We start from the raw sequence: 23382 nt of genomic DNA, 5'->3' as shown, positions 1-23382 counted from the left end.
CCTCCTATATTTTATGATATCTCAAAATTCTCATAACTTTTCGTAAATTACATAAAATACCATTGTATTGAATTAGGAATCCCTCTAAAGATATGTGAGTTAAGGATATTGTAGGGAAAAAAATATGAAAATTTATAGTTTATTGGCAATGTCTTAGAAAAAACAGATTAATGGTTAGACTCACTAATTAATGCTAGCTCTGTATGCAAGTGATGCGTGCGTTATTTAAAAAACTTGTTATTTCATTATAGACTCCATCCGTATTATATTTATAATTACACTTAATTAAAATGTAAAAGATTAATAGTAGCATGAATTTAGATATATTAATTCGCTAACGTAAAAAAATAACAAAGGTTGTGAGCGATTTTTAATATTAATTTTTTGTGAATGAATTTTGATTAAAAAAATAGACATAATGAGTTGGTTTGACCGAATTAAAGAGACTTAAAGGTAGTGACTAGTGAGTGGTTCAGACTTTTCAGATGAACGTTATGTATACCAACTTCTCTTATAAAAAAGAGGCTAAGATATTTTGTCTATTTAATTTTTTGATTGATTGATGCATACACCATTTTTAACTTGTATAGAATGACAAGTTGAAATGAGAAAGATTTCTTAAATTGTTTTCTTTTGTATTTTTTCATTCCATTATATCATTAAGGGTAATTTAGTATTTTCAAAAAGGGACGTCATATTCCTCATCTCTTCCCTTATATAATAGAGATAAAAAAAAAAGTGACTAAGTGATCTCGAAAAAGTTAAAAAGTTAAAGTTCTAAAAAAAACTCGAAAAAGCTTTTAAAAAGTTAAAATTAAATAACTCTAAATTTCCTATGCTAACAAGATTAATTTTAGAAGATTTAAAACCTAGCCTCCCCTCCCCTTTTCTCTCTCTAAAACCCTAGTCTCCCTTACCCCTTCTTCATCAATTAGGGGCTGCTGCTGGATGTTTTCATCCATGGTAAGCCCCTTTTTCCCTTTTATTTTCAGTTTTTAGTTCATTTTCTTGTTTTGTTCAATAAATTAGTATCTCTTTATGAGATTTTCTCAAACCCTTTTATGGGGTTTTTAGTTTCTGTTTTGGAAATCTCCTTCTCCCCTATGGGAGTTGTGAGTATGGTTATTTTGTTTTTAGGTATGAGAAAATATTCTCATTGGTTGAAGTTCGAGATTCAACCTGAAGAATTAGGGTTTCACAACTTCTGTAAAATTATGGAAGACTATTGGATTACGTTCATCCCAAAATTTCCGCATCTGCAGATCGTATGCCGTACCAGAGCGAACTCACAGATTGCATTGCTTCAGATGAAGATTTTTATTAAGGCAAAATTAAGTCAAATCTGCGATGTTTACATTTCTAGGGTGATATGTATTTCTATTAGAATTTTATGTTTTTCAGAAATGACTTGCAAGTGCCGTTTGGCGAAATATTAATGGAATCCCTTTTCTTTCTTTAAAAAAAAAAAAAAAAAAGTTAAAATTAAATGGTCTTGATCATAAATATTTGTCAAATCATCTCAGTGATCTCACATAAAACTAGATCCACTTCATTTATGACGACATAGCTCCTTACAACCTACAATAACTTGGGCAGGATGAAGGGCTAAGGAAGCCCTATAGGCTATAAGAGAGGTTAAGGGGCTATTGACGTAACTAAGTGTGTAATCCCTCCCTTAAAAAAAGTATAATCCTCCTGTAAATTTATAAATTTTATAATTATATTTTATTCTAAATATATTTATATTTAAATGTAATTTGGTTTTAAATAATTTAGTTATTTTAAAAATTGACTATATTGGAAGACAAAGGAATTATTTTAAGAATTTAAGGAAGTTAAAATATTTTGTCAAGACATGCTTTAAAAAATATTTGAAATACTATTTGGATTAGGAAAAGGATTTTAAATGGGCTTGAGGAACCCAAATACTAACTGGACTAGGAAAAGAAACTTCTAGTGATGTTAGGAGTTTTAAATCATCAATTCTATTCATCATTCAATCCTTTTTGAAATCCAATTGTCTTTTCCTAAGCCCAAAAGGAAAACTTACTAATAAATAGATTAAATACCTTTAAACCCAACTATTTTACCCACATAAATTTTTCTCTACTCCTCAGTCCTCCCACACAAGGAAAACGACCTTAATTTTTTCTTCACTCCTTTCACATTTTTCCTCTTCTTTCTTTTCTTCTCTTTCAAGATACACTTTCTTCTTCACCAAGAAACCCCAAAACTCCACCACCACAACTATTCATCGCGACCACCATCACTAAGCTGTCAACGCCGCTGCTACTGGTTGTTGGCCGGCGTCTTCCTCTTGTTCCTCTTTCTTGTATTGATTTGATTACTTTTCTTTTTCCTCAAGTTTTGATTAAAGATTATCTTTTCATGATTTATTTTAGTACTAATTATGATTAGAAGCTTTAATTTATTATTTTAATGATGAATCTAAGATTATATAAACTATGTATTGAAAGATTAAAAATTCAAATTTGATTATTATGTTTAAATTGGATTTTTAATTATCAAAGCATGGATTTTTAGGGTGTTAAAGATTGGAAAATCATAGTAGTATGTTATAAACTATGAAATTGATTAAATTTATGAATTTAAGCATGTTTAAGTATGTTTAAAGGGAGTTTTAATAAATTATAGGTTGCTAGAATTTTAGAAATGTTGTTATTAATGGAGTTTTATGAATTTTAATGACTAGTATAACAGTACTATGTTAGGGAATATAAGTAATTAAGTATTGATGATAAAGATAACTTTTAAATATTTTAAAGTGAATTTAAAGTATTTTTAAGGTTGCTAGAGTTTATTTGGAGTATTGATTATAAATTTTATTGGTTGTTTTACGCGGAGATTTTTCTGTAGGCGACTTCCAAAGTTTATTAAAAGTGGCCTATCAATTTGTCTATACAAGGTACGTACATACCTATGTGTTGTTTGTTGTTGTATCATGATTATAGGAAGGAAAGTTATGTAGTATCATGTATAGAAACTTTGTGAGTTCATATATGATGACTATTATGTTGGACTTTACATGTTTTATACCAGTATGCGAACATGTTAAGTATGAGATTTAATTATGAGATTGATATCATGTTTGGATGGAATATTGATGCAAGCATGTTGGTTGAGAACTTTATTTATTAATTCACATGGGGGGGTTAATATATTTATTAGTTGGATCATGACTGAATCATGTGTTTCCTTATATTATTATTTTCACTACTATATAAGGATTGTGGGCCTTATTTGGTAAGTTGATAATTTATGTCTTCTAAAGGTAAGTTGGTTGTTGGCTAGATTCAACAAATAAGAAGGATTGAATTAAAGAATAAATTAATCTTGGGTTATAAGTTGTATGATCACTTATTCAATCCTAAGATAAAAAAGAATAAAGTTGTGAATGTTTAATTATATATTATCTGTATTGCTTGTGTGTCATAACAAGTAATAATTGGTAAATCATGTATAGTGAACTTGGATAGTGATAAACTTTAGACTAATGCACGTCTGAAGTTGGACAATCAGGAGCTGCGGTACATGGTGGTCGTGCCATGGCTTTTTCTGGGAATTGAATTGATCACCGTTCCCATTTTTATTTAAAAGGTTCCTCGATATTGTAGGTCATTATGGAATACGAAGTTGCGCTCGTATTTCGTCATCCTAGGTGAAGGCTGATTTTAGTTAGACAACTCGGTCCAATGACTATTCCATGAAAGTAATAAAAAAGGTTGTTAAAGTTTAGTTCAACAAAAGTTATCTGCAAATTGTTATGTTGCTATTTAACCCTGCTTAATATTTATTAGTATCATGTTAAGAATGTTTATTTATTATTGTGTAATACTCAACTTTGGTGACTACGTGCTTTAAATTTGTTTGTATGTGTTGGTCATGGCTTTGCCTTATTGATCATGTGATGACCCATTCTTGGTGAGCAGATTCTCTAGTCATTGACATATATAGGTGTGCAAATGATGCACCATGTGATTTTGGGAATGGAGAGCTTGTGTAGCATATTGCTATATATTTAGTGTTGTAGTAGCTACATTTATATTTAAGTTTGGCTTGAAGTTAAAGTTAGCAATGTTGTTTAGTTTTAAAGTTACTTTGTTATTTATTATATTTCAATTCTAAAATTACTTATATGTTTTCCGCTGCAAAATTTTGAATAAGCCGATACGTTATCACACGGGCAATAATGTTTTAATTATTCTCTAAGTTTTATATTTGAAAAGTATTTTTAAAAAAGAAAGAATTATCGAGCGATTACAAAGTGGGCCTCAGCGATGACAAATTTACTCCTAAGTGGGTCAGATTTTGGATCCACGAGGCCCACTCACAAAACCCAAAACTAAAACAACAAATGGCGAAGAAGAAGAATTTTGGAGTGGAGAGAGTTCCTACTCCCAATTCGTAAAGATGTCCAAAAGGTCTTCATTTTCTTTCTTTTGTTTGTTTTTTTCGTCAAAATTTGGTTTAATTTTACGTTGTGATTATTTTGGAGTGCCAATAATTGAAATTTTAACATATTAATGCGTAAATAAGTGGGTTTATTTGGTTGTTTGTTTCGGTTTAATTTGGGGATATTGAGTTTTGGAGAATTATGGGATACTTGGGAATTTGTTTTGAAATTAAGATTTACCAATAATGGCTATTGGACTGAACTCTTGATCGATTTTGACATAAGAGTGAAGATTGTTCCCGAAATCTGGTCGAAGTCTCCATTGATTTTTCATTGTTTAGAGTCCTGATCTACTATGTGGGTCTAGAAACTTATATATTTATTTCAAGTCCTGATCCACTATCTTCAACTTATAAACACTAGCCGCATATGCACGCGATGCGTGCGTCGACAATCTTATGTACGATTATTAGGCATATATTTTTTAATCTAAAATTATTTTAGTAGTGATTTAAATTATTCAGTTTTTTTAGATGTTATTATCTTTTTGAACTAAAGGTGGCCGATTTTTAACTGTTAGATAAATTTGGTCTAGATTTAATAATTCTTTGTCAGCGGCTTTAGCATAGGTATTTAACGATTGTAATATTAATAAACTATATTGTTTGAATATTGTAAATACGAAGTATTATATTGTCAGGATATATCACTTACTTTTTTTAATTAAAGATTTTTAATTAATTTCGTGAATTGATAGTCTCAATCTAGACATCTAGTCAAGTTATTAATGGTGATTGCATATTCTATTTTTGACTTATTCCATATGGCAAGTTGCATTGATTCTCATTTTTAAATTTATGATAAGAAAAACGTTTTAATTTATTAGAGGGTATTCTAGTCATTTCAAATGGAGACACCACACCTCCTCCCTTGACTTATATAATAGAGATAAATTTCAAGTTATGAAGATTATGGGTCTAGAGTCGTGATCTACTATGTGGGCCTGCATATATTTATTTGTAAATGCTCTGTATTATTTGTAGGACACCTGTTAATGTACAAGTTGCAGTAAATATGTTTATTTTTTTTTTTTAAAGAAAGAAAAGGGATTTCATTAATATTTCGCCAAACGGCACTTACAAGTCATTTCTGAAAAACATAAAATTCTAATAGAAATACATATCACCCTAGAAATGTAAACATCGCAGATTTGACTTAATTTTGCCTTAATAAAAATCTTCATCTGAAGCAATGCAATCTGTGAGTTCGCTCTGGTTCGGCATACGATCTGCAGATGCGGAAATTTTGGGATGAATGTACTTCCATAATTTTACAGAAGTTGTGAAACCCTAATTCTTCAGGTTGAATCTCGAACTTCAACCAATGAGAATAATTTCTCATACCTAAAAACAAAAGAACTATACTCACAACTCCCATAGGGGAGAAGGAGATTTCCAAAACAGAAACTAAAAACCCCATAAAAGGGTTTGAGAAAATCTCATAAAGAGATACTAATTTATTGAACAAAAAAGAAAATGAACTAAAAACTGAAAATAAAAGGGAAGAAGGGGCTTACCATGGATGAAAACATCCATGGCAGCCCCCTAATTGATGAAGAAGGGGTAAGGGAGGCTAGGGTTTTAGAGAGAAAAAAGGAGAGGGGAGGCTAGGTTTGACATCAAAGCGCTTATAGTAAATATGTTTATCTTTACCTAGGTTTATGTACATACTACTATAAATATAGGTTATAATGACCATTAACTGATTTTTGGGAGATAATAGAAAAGCTTGGTTAGCACCATCCGATTGAGTGACGCTCCTCCCGTATTATGGGATTGTGGCTGTATATTGACTTACAGTTTCATACAAGTCTAAATAAGTTCGGATAAGCTCTAATAAATTTTATTATTTTATGTTTCCTTTGTCTTAATTTATAGTGTTTGTATTTCATTTTAAGTGTGTCGAAATATTCTTCTTTTTCTCATCTTTCTATTTTCAAATAATACTTTATTCTTGTTTTATGCTCATTTTACATGGAAAGTTGTAGCCACATGACTTACATTAAAGGCTCTGTTTGGTAGGGCGTAAAACATTTTCAGTGTAAAATGATTTTCATGGAAAACAATTTACAATGGAAAATACAATTCCAAAATTAGTTTTCCGTTGTTTGGTTCGATGTAAGAAAAATGATGCAATGAAAGGAAAATGAAAGGGAAAGTAAGGAGGTAGTGAGAGGAGTGTACAAGAGAGATAAGGAAAATAGTTTTCCCTTCATTTTGAAAGGAAAATGATTTTCCATTATTGAGAGAGTAATTTTACCCCAAGGGAAAATGGTTTTACACCCTTTGGCCAACCAAATAATGTAAAACTGAAAATAGAGGAAAACAGTTTTCCGGGAAAACGTTTTACACCCTACCAAACGGAGCCTAAATATTTGTCATCATTTTTATTTGAAAAGTTGTAGACACATGACATACGTTTAACACCTGTCATCATTTTTATATGGAAAGTTGTAGCCACATCTAATATTTGTACTTTCCAATCTAAATATCTATCTTTCCATATCAAATTCTTATCTTTTAGGCTATGTTCAGTTCACCTTATTTTTGCTTATTTCAGATCTAATCAGATCAGATCAGATCAGATCGGATCAGAAAAAATAAATTCAGATCAGATCAGAAAAAATAAGTTCATATCAGATAAGATAAGTTCAGATCAGAAAATTTCAGGTGAACTCAAGCAAATAATAAGTTTATTAGTCCTTGTGCAAAATGTGAAACAAGGGAAAATGTTTAGTTACCTTTACGGTTGCCTACCCCTATTAGAGACATTATAATAGAATATTGATATGACTATAATACCCTTACTTTTTTATATTACATCAATTTTGTTTAAATTATAGAAATGATAATGGGTAATCAATCAATCAAAATATTTGCCATTTAAAATAACTAAAATTATAATAACTTAAAAAAGTAGGTTTTAAATAAAGAAAGACTAACAAGTTTACAAAAAAAAAAACAAAGATAATAAATTATCAAAATCTTCCATCACAAAAGGAAACTGTAACACCCCCACGACTCCTCCTTTTATAAACTAGGAGAAATTGCGGGAGTTGTTATGCCACGCATGATAATACGTAAGGCTAATCAGATAATACAGCGGAAGTCTTTTAAAATAAACTGAAAATACTTTAATACAATAGAAATAAGAAAGTATGTAAATGAATTACAAACTCCGAGACTATCCCATACTAGTCCCATCTTCAAAAGTCAAACCTTGACCCCATTGGTCAAGTAAGGTCAAATATAAAATTTAAGATAACTTAAATAATAAAGTACTCGTGCACTGAAAACTCCCATCCGGATGCTTATGATTTCCATGCACATCAAGAACTTGTACCTGCAACTTCTTCTCTAAACTCTGCTCACCAAATGGATCATCACAGGGTTGTTGAGGAAAAACAACAACCAAAAGAAAAAGAACACATACATCAGCAACGCTGAGTACATAACACAACAACTAATGCGAATAATAATGCATGCAATCCTCAATCACTTCGGCTTGCTCTTCTTATGACTCTACATGCAACAAGCATATAACTGAACTTACTAAATACTTTCTTTTATTATTATTTGGCAATGAACGGGCACCGTCCTCCTCTTGGAGTCATACGGGCTACTATTTCTTGTGTAAGAGATCCCACACCTCTTACTAAAGTTCCATGAACTTTAAATAACTTGACTCGAGAAATTTAAGCTTGTTAGTAATGAACGAGGGTGAGAGTGAGCCTCTAGACTCAACATCTCAGAGATAAGAATACGAGTGACACCTAGTCCACTCAAAGATCTTGATAATTGGAATTCCATAAACTTGCTTGATAAAATAAAAGCATTAACATCGTCATGCTAAGCTATATGCAGGAGTATATTTTCACACTAACTCCCCCTTATGTTCAATACTCATGGGGGATCCATCCCAAGAGTTTTATTGCCAAAGCCCATTATGTGAGACACAATCACAATAATACATCTAGCAAATAAATTAATTTTTTATCTTTCTTTAACAAGTGAATGCAACAAACACCACAATTAACTCAATTCTAAATTCTTTGAGACCTTGCTCATCTTATTACTTTAATGACTCCATGAGTCCTTTTTCTTACTTTCTTAAGGATCCATGATCCAATCAATTGAGTCATTGCTCAATGATTCAACTACTTGTGAGTCCTTGCTCAATAACTTTAACTTGCACTACAAGAATAACCCTCATCAACGACGGGAAATCCTGTTGCTAATGAACAGTTTCTCGTCGCAAAAGCCTTTTACGACGAGATTTCCGTACCGTCGTCTACGGTCGCAAAAGGCTCCGTCGCAAAAAACATTACGACCAGTTTGGATGAGCCGTCGTCATTGATATTTTACGACGAGGTAAAAAACTCGTCGCAAAAAGTCTGTATCTACGACGAGATTACCCGTCGCAATTGAATTTGTGAAAATTCAAATGATTCTTTTTACGACCATATTTTCTCGTCGTAAATCTCTTTTTTGAAAGTCATTGTTGACCTAACTACGACTAATTTCCGGTCGCAATTGTACTCTTGGAACTATTTCATTACACCACTAACGACCATATTTCTTGTCGCAATTCTTTTTCATGCATTTCTTACAACACATTTTACAACCATAATTCTTGTCGGTGTTCTTTTATTAAATGATTTTTATAGCACCTTTTTACGAACGCATTTATTTCGTTTTTTACCGGACCAAATTGTTACATTTTGCGACCATTCTTGCTTTGCATTCACTATATTAAACCATATACCGCTCACTCCGAATATCGTGATAAAACATAATTCATAAGTACATAGATGTCCAAACACAAGTACCAATAACAAAAGTATCTACAATCTTAGCCAACAGTTCAATACGATAAAAAAGTCTAGAGAATATGCCAAAAGTTTCACAAGCTAAAAAAACCATAATTATTGTAGTTCTTCCACATTGTAGAAAATGTCATAACCCGCAATGTTAGTCCATATCATTCCAACTCAAGCTTCACGTAAGGATCTCCTCCACATGTCATTGCTACGATTAGTTTTGCCCAATCACGAGTCGCCTCGCTGCTAAGCCCCTAAAACAAAAGGTAACAAATTATAAATTACAATGTATAAATTTTTAACACATAACAAACAAAGTAGAAGTATAACTAACAATGAGAAAAAAAAAATTAGTGTAAACTATGAAAATGAAGATCTAGAGGCCATCTCTAAATAAAGTAGCATGAGCCCTTTTTCAAAGACTTCGAATAATGCTAAATTCCTCCATATTTTATTCCTCCATATTCAGCAACTGATTCAGAGCATGCAACAAGTTGTGGGTTATCCACCTCTACCGAGGGTGACACTTTTGTATAGCAAGCATGTAGAACCTGGAGGAATTTAGCAATATCAAGATCAAAGCATTATCAACCCATAACTACAGCTCACAGAGGCAGGTTGGTGCTGAGACAAATGACCATGTTCAAGTTTATCCAGCCACAATAAAGTGAGTATACTTTAACCTTTACATAGAACATAACTCTAATAAAACAACTTAACGATTGAAAGATTAGTTTTCTCAGCTTGGACTGTAAGCAACAATCTGTGTAGTGCCTCGTGATTCCCAACTCTCATAAGCCTTTTGCCATTTGAGACTAAAGATTCAACTCTCATACTTTATTGAAAAATGAAAAAGGCATCCCCTCCCCAAAGCTAAAGTGGGAGATTAAAGAAATGGAAGGAAGTAATCAAGGTTGACAAAGACATGGGCAAACCAAGCAAGAAAAGGAACAAACCTGTCCAAACCTAAAAGCACGAATATCATGTAGTTTAAGCAAAGTTTAGACCAACAAAGTCAATTAAAGCAACATTATTAGTGGCCACTAATGATTTTTAAATCAACTGCCCCTTTTCTCTCTCATTCAAAAATCAAAAGTCTAACTCAAGTATAACTTCATGCCATGGAATTGGAACCTATTCATTTCACATTCAGTCAAAGCCAATTAGTTTGGAAACTACAAGTATGGTGATAACACATATACATTGGATTTGTAAGTACCCAAAGGTAGGGAAGAAGGTTTATCACAAAAAAGTAGATTAATATACCTTGGCCTGAAAGCTTCTTCAGATTTTTAAAGAGTGTATGGTTTCTTCTTCTCATCAACAGAAGCAATCATTCTGACAACGAGAGGGGAATGGGAATGGGAATGTGAATGCATGATCTTAGACTTAGAATATGATGGTTTATGGGAATGGGAATGAAGGAGCTTAGTTAATTGAAGAAGAAAGATAAACCTGGAAATCGTCTGTTATCCTTCTTCTTCAAGCGAACTTGTTCATCCTTCTCTCTGATTTGCTGCTATATTAAAATGAATGAGTAAATTAGTCACCAACAAGCTGATATTAAAACCCAACAAGTTACAAGTCTTCCATGAGACATTGGTTGCTACGTGATCCGGATGACTGGTATATATATCATACATGTGTAATTTTTGCTTTTGTGTTTGTTGAGTACAATCACTATGCATTCCAATCTGAATACTGAAATGACTCTTAGCACTAGATGGAACTATCCCTAAGTCGTAATTTTTTCTAACATGTTGTAACCAGCCTAATATTGCTATAATTGCTCATGATACCTTAACATTTTTAGTACTGATGTGCACTCCTGTCAAGAATTTATAATCACAAACACATCTACACAAGTTCTATACTTCTACCGAGCCAACATTTTGTGGCTCCTCCCCAACCCCGGAGAACTACACTAAGCATATGACTCATAGAATATTATCCCACCTAAAACAGGATAAGAAGAGCATGCCTGAAAACAGTATAAGAAGAGCACAAAAATGTAGAACAGTAGAAGAAGCATGCCTAAAAACAGTATAAGAAGAGCAGTCAAATTATATAACTTTCGGTGTTCAAGACTTCAAGTTTTTGTAAGCATGTTTTTTGTTAATAAGAACTCAAATAGATCAGGCTTGCTTCCCTCCCCCCTCTGGAAGTTGGAACCTTTCCTTCTCTTCTGTTGTACTAGAATTTAATGGAATGTGGGGGGGGGGGCGAATTCTGTAAGAGGTCTGCTTAGATAAAAAAGAGCTCTTTGAAATTATTAGATTAGTATTGCACTATCATAAATCTTTCTCATAATAGCAACTATACCTATTTCGCTAACCCTCCTGCAATCTATGAATCCATAACAAGCGAACTGATACATGATTCATCATACAATGGCATACTTTTTGACTAATTGAACTGCAAGAGATCACATTTTCCAGAAGTAGGGAGCAAAGATTGTATTGGATACCTTAAATGCTAAATTAACCAATATCATGTTATAATAAAGAGATACAATAGCAGTTATATAAATAAAAAATAATGGATTCATATCTGTTCTTCAACTAATCTTAGTCATAAACCAAGAAAGGAACGTATAGCATAGATATGTGATGTCTGTCCCACGTCGGTTATAGATCAAAAGAAACTTATGTCAGGTAGATTTGTTCATAATAAGTGCATTATTGCTGATAATTCCACATGTCTTATAAGCTATGTAAATATGAGACTTTTGGTGTAGTCATTGTAGTTGTAATCTGGAAAACTATTTAGCAGTGATTTTCTGATCTTTGATTAACATGGATTAAGGACATTAGCTCTTAGAATTTCAGTTTTAGACTATAATTTTATAGTTTCCTGATGAAAGAACGTAGGTGAAGCTATGATTCTGTAACATGGAACTCCTTTTATTATCTAACACATCAGGTCTAGCATCCTCATTAGCATGACTCCTTTTATTATACGAGTGCAGATGCGTACTTGGTAGCATGAGTAGCATGATTCCTTTTATTATGTCAGTTGCTTGACAAAACGGGCTTGAAATTTGTAGATGTAGCTATATATAAACTAACCTTTCCCGCAGCCCCTGCACACAACCCCCCCCCCTCCTACAGCCCTGCACACACACCCCCTCCTACAGCCCTGCACACACACCCCCTCCTACAACCCTGCACACCCCTCCTACAGCCCCTGCACACACACCCCCTCCTACAGCCCCTGCACACACACCCCCTCTACAACCCCTGCACACCCCCCCCCTCCAAGCCCCTGCACTAGAAAAGAGCACAACACAAATGGAAATATTATATAGTAGCTTTTGTAAACACCTTCCCTTTTAAAATATCCCTGCACTTAGGTTCCATCATTAAAAAATCTTGTAACAGAAATTAAAATGATGTTGCTATACGCATTGCTCTTGGAGAAATTAAAATAATCGCAGAAACTAAGAAAGCTCTAACAAAGGCTGGCGTGAATGTGGCTTCCTTGGAAGATTTGCTTCTAGGAAATTAGAAGGTTCCAAGAGAAGCAACCATGTCATACTAGTCAAGAATTTGCCTTTCAGTTCAAGTGAAGGTGAACTCTCTAAAATGTTAGGCAGATTTGGGAGTCTTGACAAAGTTATTTTTTCTCCAACAAGAACATTGGCGTTGGTATGTCATTCTTATGTTAATTCTATTTAAGCCCAACATCAAATGATGTGTTGTATGCTTGTATCTTTATCCCTTATCAGTTGCTTGAGGTGACCACCTTTTTCTTTGGGGGAAGGGAGTAGTAGGGAGATGAGACATGAACTGGCAGACAAGCATACAGTTTCACGAACTGAAAGGAAAATAATTTCAGAGTTCAGACTCGGATTGCCTTTATTTATAAGTTTAACTTTCTTTTGCTTGTATTAGCGTATGCTTGTTTTAAATTTAGATTATGTCATTTACTGTATCATTAACAATGAAGGAGCAATATCTTGTAATTCTTCATCAAAATCTGTAATAGAAGAAGAGTAAAACAGAAGCTTGGAAATGATTTAACAGAAGAATCTTGATAATCTGTTAAAAGGTAATCAGCAGATTTAACAGAAGCTGCTGATTACTCTTGATGATTTAACAAATTCATCAAAATCAGTAACAGAAGAAGAGTAAATGATTTAATAGATTATCATCTTGCGCCTATATTAATCATACTCACATTCTAATAAAATCAAAGCAAACTAACATAATACCAGCCAAATTCGACAATTGTTCTTCCAGTTTAAGATTTAACATTATGATTTAACATTATGTTCGTTTAATGAAATTCTAATAAAACCAAACAAACATAATACCAGCCAAATTCCAATAAAATCTTAAACGAAACATAATACCAGCCAAGATTATGAAAATATTTAAATCAAAATCATGCCTTGAAACTGGAAGAATAATACCTAATTCCCTGAAACATATGCCTGAATCCAGTCCAAGAAACGTCACTCTTCTCGCCAAGAGGAATCCAGTTCGAGACAACAAAAACATGAAGACCGTCAATTTAGGCGAACAAAAACAAAAGAGAACATCTGATTTTGGCTTTATAGCATGAAGGATGGAGAAACTTACCAAATAATCTGAACAAATGATCTCCAATTGGAGGAATTCGGATGAACAGAGGAGTTTGCGAGTAAAGAACCTCAGAAGGAACCGCATGAACAGCTTAGGGTTTTTTAAAATTTTTGGGGATGAACAATCTAATGATATTTTTTTTAATTTAATAGTCTTTTGCAACCGTGAGTTTCGTTGTACTTAGTAATTATATGGACGTTAAAAAATTAAGAAACCGGGAAAGCTCCCGCTCAATTTTTCGCTCAATTTCATACTTTTTACGACCAGATTTTAACGTCTACCACCAAATTTAAGACTCGTTGCAAAATATCCTTAATATCTACGACGGCTTTCAAAACTCGACGTAATTGGTACCCTTTTACGACCGGATTTCCGCACGGTCGTTAAGGTTGGTCGCAATTGCCATTCATTATCTTGTAGTGTTGTGAGACCTTGCTCAATAACTTGAAAACTTGTGAGACCTTGCTCAACAAAATATAACTTCTCATGAGACCTTGCTCAATAATATATAAAACTTCTAATGAGACCATGCTCAATAAAATATAAAACTTCTAATGAGACCATGCTCAATAAAATATAAAACTTCTAATGAGACCATGCTCAATAAAATATATAACCTCAAATGAGACCATGCTCAATAAAATATATAACCTCAAATGAGACCATGCTCAATAAAATTATTCATAGGCAAGCCATAACTTCAAGAGTAACTTTAATAACTTTAATCATGCTCAAAAGCAATAATCATCAATCACATGCTTTTCAAATATAGGAATAACTCAAAAGTTCCATTCCTAATCTCCTTTCTAAGTTCTCAACATATACTCAAACAATTCCAAGGCATAAGCCTCTCCTTACTCCTCATGCTCAATAAAATATATATCCTTTGAAACTACTAAAGTCAAGGTCAAAGTGTATGTACCTTGATTACACAAAAATCAACAGTCAAAGTTTGACTGGCTTTAATTATTCTTGAAACCTACCAACAATAAAGTACTATCAATTAGTACTTTCCAACAACAATTCAAAGCTACTTAATAATTAAAATCAGCATTTTAAATATAAGAATAAAGCTGATTTTTTTTCCTTAAAAAGGCTTTAAAAACTATTTTAAAGTCATAACTTGAAACCTTTACTAGTAGGCAAAACCCACTACAAACTAACACTTAAAACTTTATAAAAACTACTATTTTCCTAATAATTCATTGCTGTAAATTAATTAATAATAATAACAGAATTTTTTTTTTTTTTTTACAAGTGGTTCGAAAACCACAAAAGCCAAAACTTTAATACTCGCCGGCGCCACCACGAGCACCACCTGCACCGCCACCGGCGCAGCAGTGGCAGGCGGCACTCGTTGTGCCCAGCTGCTGCTGCTATACTGGCACGGCAGTGGGCCACACCACACTCGCCGGTGCCCAGCCAAGCCCCACCGCCACAAGGTGGCCGGAAAACGCAAGGGGGAGGAGGAGTCCGAAAATAAAGAGGAAGAAAATAAAATTCAGAGAATAACCTTTCTACTTTCCTTTGGTACTTGCAAGATCTCCCTACAATTTTCAAAAACAAAACTAGATTAGAAGCTAGAATTATTGAAGAAATTTCTTGAAGAACTTACTTGAAGATGAACAAGTTTGAGAGAAAAAGAATCCTCCTTACTCCTTTTTGAAGAAAGTGGCTAGTAAAAGGATGGAAAACTTAGGGTTTCCTTTTTATAGTAGTAGTCAATTTTGGTAAAAGACCAAAATGCCCTTACTCATCAAATTGTCAAAATACATTTGATGATCAATTTCCAAAATAATCTTCCTACTAATATTAATAAAATACTTTCTTGAAAATACTAAAATACTTCTTTGTGGAAATACTCAAATACTATTTTGGTAAAATGACCAAAATACCCTTCTGCTCTTAAATACCGAAATTAAATAGCTTTAATAATTAAAAATGATTAAAACTATTTAATTAAATATCTTAAAAATATGGGGGATTACAGAAACATTATCAAAATAAAAAAAAAAATCAGCAATATACTTTCACAATATTATAATAATGTAAATAAATGATCATTTTAATGGGTTTATATAATTTCAATTTGTTAAGTCAATTACATATACTTCCTCCATTTCCTAAAGATTTTCTTTGCTACTGTTTCTATATATACCAAGGAGGATCCATTTGTATGGGGTGTGAGGTGAGTAAAGTAGGAGAGACAATGTACTATATTTGAAGTTTTAGCTATACTAAGTACTAATAATGATAGATAAATAAGTGTTAGAATTGAAAATTGTTCACAACTAAAAAGAAAACCACAAAAATGTGAAGGTAATCTTTGCAATTATGGAGAACATATGTTTGAATCAAATTTGAGAATTAAAAAAGCATAAAATAGAGAAAAGAAAGATTCTTTTTTTATTTGATTTTCACAGATATAAATATATCTATAATTATGAACTAATTTGCTAATCAGATTAGATAAACTTGACAAAAGAGGTGATTGTGCAATAATTTTATGGACATTTTTAGTACTATGTTGAAAATATTAATTAAAAGTGCATGTTTTCTTTAACTACGTTGGTTCCGTTCTATTCAACTTATTATTATTATCTGATCGATCAGCTGATCTGAACTTATTTTTGCTGAAAATAACTTCTAATAAGCTGAACAAAACAAGGCATTTATTGAAAAAAAATGCCAACTTAAACTACTATAATGAGTTGTCGCTGCATGTAAAACTAGGTACTCGACATTACAAAATATCAAAATGAAGAAATCGTCATTGCACGCATCGCGTGCTTAAAAAGCTAGTATAATAAATGAGGGGAGAAGTGAGATAAAAATAATGTTTTAATGTATTCCTAACCAATGAAAATTCAATAATAAGAGGGTTGACAACCCTTAAGGTCACTTAATCAATCCCCGTAAAACAATCACTATAAATTGAAACGGAGGGAGTAGAATACATTTTCATAAGTTTCAATTAGTGTTGTTGAGATCATCAGAAGAGTTTCAATAAGTTTTGGTATAATAAGTTCTAATAAATTTGGTTTCCAAGAAAAAAATGTTGTTAGTAGAGACTAGAGCGTTTGATATCTATTTGGCCGTATAGGAATGACTGAATGAGGGTGGAGGCCTGGAGGGTGTGATACTGTGATGACTGATGAGTAAAGGTGGCCATGGGCCGGACTGGCCCGCGGGCTGCTCGAGCCCGGCCCGTTTTCGGCCCGATCCGAGCCCGCTATGGGCCCGGCCCGGCCCGCTGGCCTTAACATGGGCCGTGGGCCTTGCACGTTTGGAGATTTTAGATTTCGGCACGAGCCCGTGGGCCTTGCAATTTTTTTTTTTCAAAAACTGTGATTTTTGGACCAGGCCGGCGGTGAGCACGAGCCCGGTCCGCCAGGCCCGTGGGCCGGGCCGGGCCATGGACAAGTTTCCCACAATTTCAGCTCGGCCCGGCACGGCACAAGTTTGATGGCCACGGGCCTGGCCCGGCCCGTATTCCACTTCAGCCCGCGGGCCTAGCCCGTGGTCAGGCCCAACACGGCCCGTGGCCAGCTTTACTGATGAGGAGTCTGAGTAGGTGAGTGATACCACGTAGGGGTATAAAGGAGTTTGAGCTCAAACTTGGGTAGCTTGCTTGTTATACACTCGAATCAAATTGAGTTGCAAACCTCCAAACATTCCAAGTTCAACTCAACATAAAACTCGATTTAATTAGACTACAAATTTGTAACAAAATTATGGCTTTTGTAGGTTTTTTTTTTGACATCGAAGAAATTGTGCATAAATGAAAAATGAAAGTACAACCTAAAGCTAAAAACAACCAAATGAACATAAAAAACTAAAATGAGCTGAACTTGCTCTTACACAACACCTACGAAAACATAAATAACATAAACTAAAATAAAGCTGCTCGATCCGGTGGAGAACGCTTCTGCTGGTGGACAACAATAGCCAGAATCCTGATAAAAGGAGTAGGAGGAGAGAGCTGATTTCACGTGCGGGGTAACTAGGCACCTGCGAGATTATGAACTCGCAACAAGACCAATGCCAGTGACCTTCTGTCACCTGGAATTCGATGGTCGAGTTTGTGGAAAGAGTCACATGCTTGTGTGACTTAATACCCGTTTGAAAGGGTATTGCAGGCTTCACCTGTAATCCCCCATATTTTTAAGATATTAAATTAAATAGTTTTAATCATTTTTAATTATTAAAGCTATTTAATTTCAGTATTTAAGAGCAGAAGGGTATTTTGGTCATTTTACCAAAAGAGTTTGAGTATTCCACAAAGAAGTATTTTAGTATTTTCAAGAAAGTATTTTATTAATATTAGTAGGAAGATTATTTTGGAAATTTATCATCAAATGTATTTTGGCAATTTGATGAGTAAGGGCATTTTGGTCTTTTACCCAAAATGACTACCACTATAAAAAGGGGGAAAAACCTAAAGTTCCCCATCTTTTTTTTCACTAGCCACTTTCTTCAAAGAAAAGGAGTAAGGAGTTTCCTTTTCTCTCTCAAACTCTAGTTTTCCTCAAGTAAGTTTTCTTCAAGTAATTTCTTCAATAATTCTAGCTTCTAATCTAGTTTTGTTTTTGAAATTTATAGGAAGATCTTGCAATTATCAAAGGGAAGCAAAGAGGTAATCTTTTTCTGAAATTTTGGGGTTTTTCTTCCTTATTTTCTCTCTCCTCTTTGTTCACGATTTCCGGCCACCACAAGGGTGGTTCGCCGGCGAGATCGACAGGTCCGACGAGACCATTGTCGGGACAGCAGTGGTGGCAGCCGACTGGGCACGGGCGCCGCCTGCCACTGCCGCGCAGCTGGTGGTGGTGGTGGTGCTCGTGGTGGCGCCAGTGGTTGTGGTTTTTCAGATTTGTGGTTTTCGAACCACTTGTAAAAAAAAAAAAAAATCTGTTATTATTTTAGTTAAATTTACAGCAGTAATTAAATTAATAAATAATTAATTTTAAGAGGTTTTAAGTATTAGTTTGTAGTGGGTTTTTTGCCTACTAGTAAAGGTTTTCAAGTTAGGACTTTAAAAATAGTTTTTAAAGCATTTGTAAGAAAAATCAGCTTTATTAGTATTTTTAAAATGCTGATTTTAATTATTAAGTAGCCTTGAATTGTTGTTGGAAAGTACTAATTGATAGTACTTTATTGTTGGTAGGTTTCAAGAATAATTAAAGCCAGTCAAATTGTTGACTGTTGATTTTGTGTAATCAAGGTACATACACTTTGACCTTGACTTTAGTAGTTTCAAAGGATATAATATTTATTGAGCATGAGGAGTAAGGAGAGGCTTATGCCTTGAAATTGTTTGAGTATATGTTGAGAACTTAGAAAGGAGATTAGGAATGGAACTTTTGAGTTATTCCTATATTTGAAAAGCATGTGTTGATGTTAATTGCTTTTGAGCATGATTAAAGTTATTAAAGTTATTCTTGAAGCTAGGCTTGCCTGGAAATTTTATTGAGCATGGTCTCATTGAGGTTATATATTTTATTGAGCATGGTCTCATTGAGTTATATATTTTATTGAGCATGGTCTCATTAGAAGTTAATATTTTATTGAGCATGGTCTCATTAGAAGTTATATATATTATTGAGCAAGGTCTCACAGTTATCAAGTTATTGAGCAAGGTCTCAAAGTTATCAAGTTATTGAGCAAGGTCTCATAAGTTAAAGTTATTGAGCAAGGTCTCACAAGTAGTTTAATCATTGAGCAAGGACTCAATTGATTGGATCATGGATCCTTAAGAAAGTAAGAAAAAGGACTCATGGAGTCATTAAAGTAATAAGATGAGCAAGGTCTCAAAGAATTTAGAATTGAGTTAATTATGGTGTTTGTTGCATTCACTTGTTAAAGAAAGATAAGAAATTAATTTATTTGCTAGATGTATTATTGTGATGTGTCTCACATAATGGGCTTTGGCAATAAAACTCTTGGGATGGATCCCCCATGAGTATTGAACATAAGGGGGAGTTAGTGTGAAACTATACTCCTGCATATAGCTTAGCATGACGATGTTAATGCTTTTATTTTATCAAGCAAGTTTATGGAATTCCAATTATCAAGATCTTTGAGTGGACTAGGTGTCACTCGTATTCTTTATCTCTGAGATGTTGAGTCTAGAGGCTCACTCTCACCCTCGTTCATTACTAACAAGCTTAAATTTCTCGAGTCAAGTTATTTAAAGTTCATGGAACTTTAGTAAGAGGTGTGGGATCTCTTACACAAGAAATAGTAGCCCGTATGACTCCAAGAGGAGGACGGTGCCCGTTCATTGCCAAATAATAATAAAAGAAAGTATTTAGTAAGTTCAGTTATATGCTTGTGCATGTAGAGTCATAAGAAGAGCAAGCCGAAGTGATTGAGGATTGCATGCATTATTATTCGCATTAGTTGTTGTGTTATGTACTCAGCGTTGCTGATGTAGTGTTTCTTGTTTTCTTTTGGTTGTTGTTTTTCCTCAACAACCCTGTGATGATCCATTTGGTGAGCAGAGTTTAGAGAAGAAGTTGCAGGTACAAGTTCTTGATGTGCATGGAAATCATAAGCATCCGGATGGGAGTTTTAGTCACGAGTACTTTTATATTAAGTTATCTTAATTTTATATTTGACTTTACTTGACCAATGGGGTCAAGGTTTGACTTTTGAAGATGGGACTAGTATGGGATAGTCTCGGAGTTTGTAATTCATTTACATACTTTCTTATTTCTATTGTATTAAAGTATTTTCAGTTTATTTTAAAAGACTTCCGCTGTATTATCTGATTAGCCTTACGTATTATCATGCGTGGCATAACAACTCCCGCAATTTCTCCTAGTTTATAAAAGGAGGAGTCGTGGGGGTGTTACAAAGTGGTTACCAGAGCTCCAAGGTTTATATTACCTTATTTTACAAAAGTTTTCGAACTTAAAAGTATTTCAAAGTCGAATTGCAAAAAGGGAAGGGAATTGCATATGCATATGTACATTGCGTCGCATTAGTCACTAAGTCTTTATGTGTCTTAGATTAGTAAGTGCTCTAAGTTCTAGTAGCACTTTTGATGTGTTTTATGTGACTAAGTGTTTGATTGCAACGTGATTGCTTTTCTACTTGCATGGAGTCCAGTTTGGACTAAAGGTGTAGTATGACTACAAGGTAGTGCTAGTTTTGCTCTAATCTACTACTCTAGTAAGAGAGTTAGTATAAAAGTTCCTTAGAAAGGAGATTGTGAATTAAATGTCAGCGTGGCATTTGCTTAGTATTTTTGACCTATATTGAGGGTCAATAAGCGATTTTTGAGTCAAATTTTTTTTCTTTGGCAGATCAATGGCCGATAGAAACGCTAGAATTGATGCTCAACTGAGGAATTTAGTCCGAGTGACTACGAATTTAGCTAGAAGAGGTCCTTCGAAGAAGAAGTCTGTTGATTGGTTTAAGAGGGTTAGTGATAGTAAACCGCCTTCTTATGATGGGAAGGGTGATCCTGTTAAGCTTGAGAACTGGGTTAGGGATTTGAGAAGCTATTCGATGCTATCCAATGTCCAGATAATAGGAAAGTAGCTATAGCTGCATATTACCTTAAGGAGGAAGCTGACTTTTGGTGGTCGCAGCATAAGGAGACGTTAATGGCAAGGCCTGACTTTGATTGGAAGGCTTTCGGAGTAGCTATGAAGGAGAAATTTTATCCCAATTTCTTGAGGAGGCAAAAGGCCACTGAGTTTGATGAGTTGAAGCAAGGTGACATGACTGTGGAGCAGTACTATGAGAAGTTTGTAGGATTGATGAAGTTTGCTCCCGAGTTAGTACCTACTGAGGAAAGAAAGGCAATTAGGTTCGAGACTGGACTTAGTCTTGAGGTGAAGCTTGGGCTAGGAGGTTCAACTTTCAGGACCTTAGAGGAAGTGTATGATAGAGCTGCTCATTTAGGTTCCTATTTGAAACAAGCTGGAGTTGAGAGCTCGAACAACAAGAGGAAGGAAAATCCTAGTCAGAATTTCCAGAGGAACGACAAGAAGTTCAAGCCTCAAAATAACTTTCACCAAGGAGGACAATCTAGTGGCCAAAGGAATGGAGGCCAGTTTCAACCACAAAAGGGTGGAAATGGTTCTAATAAGGGAAAGAAAGGAGACGAACGCGTGTATTTCTGCAAGAGGTGCCCATACAATCATCCTGGAAAGGATTGTGAAGGAAAGCTGGTGGAGTGTAACTATGCCACAAATTGGGTCACCGAGAGTATGAGTGCTTCTCCAAGAACCCTGAGTTGAAGACGACAAGGGCAAGAGCGGAAACCAATTTGGTCAGGGTAATCGAAACCAGTCAGGAGGCAACAACTATCAAGGTGGGAACAGGCAAAATGGGAACAACAAGACCTTTTGAGTGGAGCTGGTCCTAGTGTGCCTGCAGTGGCAAGGTTGAATGTCATAAGTGCTAGGGAAGCTGAGACGTCCAAGGACGTAGTTAGGGTAATGTTTCTATTAATTCCACTTTTGTTAAAGCTTTATTTGATTCAGGAGCCGAACGTTCATTTGTTTCAAAGTTAGTTGTTTCAAAATATGGCTTAGGAAACCCTAGGAATGTTGAAATTCCTATTATGTTACCATCTGGGGAAGTAGTAACTTGCTCAAGAGTATATGAAAACGTCCTTGTGAGAATTGGGGATGTAGACTTTGAAACCAACCTCATATAGAGTTTCCATTGGAAGACTTGGAGATTATTTTAGGATGGATTGGCTTAAGGAGTATAAAGCCGAGATTCTTTGTGGAGAACAAAAAGTGAGATTGAGGAATAAGAATGGGAAAAAGGTGACTTTCAAGACTAAACCACAAGAAGGTAGAATTAAGATCATTTCAGCCCTAAGTTTGGTAAGCAAGTGCAGAAGGGAGCTCCGTTATTCTTGTGTAATGTGCAGAGGTTGGAAGAAGAGAAGCTTAAGATAGAGCATGTGAAAGTGGTGAATGAGTTTCCAGACGTATTTCCGGAAGATATACCGGGAATGCCACCTCAAAGGGAGTTAGAATTCACCATAGACTTAGTTCCTGGAACTGCCCCTATATCAAAAGCACCCTATAGAATGGCTCCAGCAGAGATGAAGGAGCTCAATAAGCAACTAGAGGAATTACTCGAGAAAGGGTACATTAGACCTAGTTATTCCCCATGGGGAGCGCCTGTTTTATTCGTAAAGAAGAAGGATGGAAGCTTGAGGCTATGTATTGATTATAGAGATCTTAACAAGGTGACTATTAAGAATAAGTATCCGTTACCGAGGATTGACGACCTATTCGATCAATTAAGAGGAGCTGGAATATTTTCAAAGATAGACTTGAGGTCCGGGTATCACCAACTGCAGATTGGGAGAAGGACATACCAAGACTGCCTTTAGGACGAGGTATGGTCACTATGAGTTCACCGTGATGCCATTTGGTTTAACCAATGCACCAGCGATGTTTATGGACCTATGAATAGATTTTCGAGAGTATTTGGACAAATTTGTAGTCGTATTCATCGATGATATCCTTATC

The 23382-nt window shown here is 34.5% G+C and overlaps 2 long non-coding RNA genes across 2 annotated transcripts; both read right to left on the bottom strand.

Moving 5' to 3' along the window:
• Positions 1-7560: 7560 nt before the first annotated feature.
• On the bottom strand, positions 7561-15525 carry LOC125494955 (uncharacterized). The gene is made up of 3 exons (XR_007271198.2): positions 15393-15525; positions 14802-14858; positions 7561-7837 (listed from the first exon to the last, which is right to left on the bottom strand). It is a non-coding gene; the product is annotated as an uncharacterized LOC125494955 (long non-coding RNA).
• On the bottom strand, positions 9242-10831 carry LOC104888411 (uncharacterized). The gene is made up of 2 exons (XR_008969556.1): positions 10749-10831; positions 9242-9547 (listed from the first exon to the last, which is right to left on the bottom strand). It is a non-coding gene; the product is annotated as an uncharacterized LOC104888411 (long non-coding RNA).
• Positions 15526-23382: the final 7857 nt, after the last annotated feature.

The sequence above is a fragment of the Beta vulgaris genome, chromosome 1 (genome assembly GCF_026745355.1).
Source record: "Beta vulgaris subsp. vulgaris cultivar EL10 chromosome 1, EL10.2, whole genome shotgun sequence".
In the NCBI taxonomy this organism is placed as follows: Eukaryota; Viridiplantae; Streptophyta; class Magnoliopsida; order Caryophyllales; family Amaranthaceae; genus Beta; species Beta vulgaris.
This window is presented reverse-complemented; position numbering and strand designations above follow the sequence as displayed.